Here is a 3,286-nt window from a genome sequence, read left to right on the forward strand (position 1 = left end):
CGAAATCGGTCTTACTTCACACCGTTATGATGCTCCGACGAACCCATGTACCCACACATTCGTCAATTAGATTCTTGTTGGCAAGCAGATCATTCAACAATCTGTGGAGTTCTCGAAGAGGGAGAAGAACGAGATAAGAGTCGCCGGAGAGTGTAAGGCCACCGACGAAGTACGGTCGCCGACGATGGAGGACTCCAACGTTTTTTACAAAGAAAACTTAGGGTTTGTTCTGGGTTTGTTGGACCATCGATTGCCTTGCCTTCTCCGGCTACTTTCTGCTTCGATACACCGACGATGTGTGTGGCCCGGCGAGGTAAGAGGTGTGGCGGAGAGATCTGGAACGAGAAAATGAGTGGGAAGTGAGAAGAAGGGGATGGGGTGGGCCTCTCATACATAATATTTATTTAAAAAAACAATAACAAAATAAAAAAAAGTAAAATAAAAGTAAAATAAAAAGGGTATTGTAGTCATTTTACATCGATCAGCGATCAAAAGCGCAATAAAAACAAATCATAGGGATGATCCGAGTGCAAAAAAAAGTTAGGGACAAACACGTAATTTTGACCAAACCATAGGGACGATTTCAGTAATTTGTTCAAGAATGTATTATTTGCGTGGATATAAAGAATGCTGAAATCCGAGTTATAACGAAGAAGTTATGACCTGTCGAAGTTTCACGACAGAACCGGCACGACGATGAATCACGTAAAATATGAATTTAAGTTAGAGCGATATCTAGCCTTAGTGATCTAAATGAAAGTCTTAGAATACGTTAAACCGAGAGCGTGCATAAAAAGAACGTCCAAATCTGACTTCGTATAAGGAAGTTATGATTTTTCTAAGTTTCGACTTAGCGGTATACAGCCCAAATCTCGAAATTGAGATGGAGTGATATTTTGTCGAAACAATCGAAACGAGAATCGAAGATCTCGTCGTTAGTAGTCCAACGGTAAAAAGACAGATGAAAACGGACGTCGGATGAAGAAGTTATGATTTTATAACGGGGTTTTCCTGTCCCGGCCTACTAAAAATAATATAATAAAAATAAAGTCAAAACTAGCGAACGGAGTCTAAATGAAAGTTGTAGAGCATAGTGTCACCTACACGTGGATATAAAGAACGTCGAAAACGGAGCTCGTATGCGAAAGTTATGAATTTTTGAAGTTCGAGGCACGCATACCAAAGCTTATCCGAAGAGTACGCCCAACGTACTGCTTGTAGAGGTAGTACGCCCAGCGTACTCTGAAGTTACGCCCAGCGTAATCGCAGGGATCAGCCCCTATAAATAGATGGCATGGGCTGTCGATTTTTAGTGCTCAAATTCTTCTCTCTCCCATATTTTCTCGTTTTGTGTGCAAGAAATACCCCCGAAGCCCCGGTATTATTCCCGAGACCCGAAGCAAGTCCCGAAGCCCCGAAGATCCCGAGAAGTAAAATTTCCGAGCCGAAACTCTGCCCGCGAGAAGCCCGGTTTTCAAGAAAACATCCTGGTTTCACCGAAGAATACTACTCTTAGAGCCGTAGTGCTGCCCGATCATCTTCTGATCAGGTGAGTGTGTAGTCACTTTCTTCTAACACATAGATATGAAGTATTCTTTATAAAATACGTGCTATGTGTTTATATATTATTTGTTTATTTGAAATAATTGTTGAATGAATGATTTGCACAGGTTTAAGCTGTATATAAATGTATATATTTTTATCTACTAATATGTTGGGTAGAACATGGGTAGACAGGTGGTGTGTGATGAAATAAAATTATGAGAGACCTCGTTGTGTTGCTGATTAAGTCATCTAGCGGAGTTTAGATGACGACCACGGAATTTTCTAGACAGTCTAGTGGAACGCTAGCAGGCTCATAACCTGTATGTGTTAATGAACTTGGGTGTTCATTTGCTGTACTCTACCCCCCCCCCCCCCCCCCCCATGGTTGCCTTATTTGACATAAATTGCTGGGAAACCCCCAAAGCAGTGTTGTCGCCCCGACGAAAATCCTTAGGCTAGGTCCCTTGGGTTAATTGTTTTAGGGACGTAAAGTGAGGATAACGGGAATGGGTAATTGGGTTATTATTGGTTGATGAAATTAATATAATCATTTATTGTGGGTTGAAAACCCTATATGCTCACCAGGCTCCCAAGCCTGACCCACTTAGTTTTCTTTGTATTACAGGTAGTGGCATGAGAGCATAAGTTGGATGACTTGTCAAGATATTTTGGATTATAGACCATAGTTAAATATAACTGTTGTAAGGTGTATTTTGTATTGTTTATGCTTTTGGTCTGTATCGGAACATGACATCCCGAGATTTTGTTATATAATGAAAATACATTTCTTTAAGAAATGCTTTGATAAATTTTGTTTTATCATATTTTGTTTTGGGAACAAATTCCGCAACTCTTTTAATCAAATGATTACTCTGATTTTACTTTAAAAGCATAAATTAAATCGGTCTTTTCTGGCCGTGAAATTGGGGATGTCACAATATAAACATATATAAAACTTGAAACTTTGATAATAACTTTTAAATTGGTTTACCATAATCATTACCACATCAAAAACAGGTTTTATAAGTCCAAAACAGTTTAAGGTAATGATTCTAGACCAATTCCAGCCTTAAAAGTCGAAAATATGCTGTCAGGGGCTTTTACTCGTCGAGTGTATGAACCTACTCGTCGAGTAGGATGAATTTATTCATGGACTCGGCGAGTCCATCAGTGGACTCGGCGAGTCCAGTGCCCAGGAAACCAAATTTTTTTATTTTTAAGCTATTTCAGCATGTATAACTTGAAAACAAGCCTAGGCTCTGATACCACTGTTGGGTTTTGAGCATTCTAACACTCCTAAGGTGTTCATGCAACCCTAAATACCTTGGATCTATGTTTTCACTAATTATACATGCAATGGTGTTTCCAAGGTATTAAACCTGTAACTAGCATACAATTATCATATACCACACAAGAATCTAGTTAAGATAACATACCTTATGGTGGAGATTGAAGTCTTGATGTATCTAGCCTTAAGATCTTAGCCCCAATAGTGTGGAAGCCTCAAGTTGAATCACAACACATCATGGACAAAGGAGGAACTTGAGAGAGAATCTCCATGCACCCAAAACCACCATGAACTCCAAGAATACACTTATGTCGATTTTGGGCAATGAAGTATGTATTTATATGTGGGATTTCTAGGGTCATGGATATAACCCAAATCCATACCCATGGGTCTTATGATCCATGATTCATGTGGCCCAACTCTTTATGTATCCATACATAAACTTGGTCCAAC

This window comes from Lactuca virosa, chromosome 2 (assembly GCF_052849685.1).
Source record: "Lactuca virosa cultivar CGN04683 chromosome 2, Lactuca_virosa_CGN04683_v6, whole genome shotgun sequence".
NCBI lineage: Eukaryota > Viridiplantae > Streptophyta > Magnoliopsida > Asterales > Asteraceae > Lactuca > Lactuca virosa.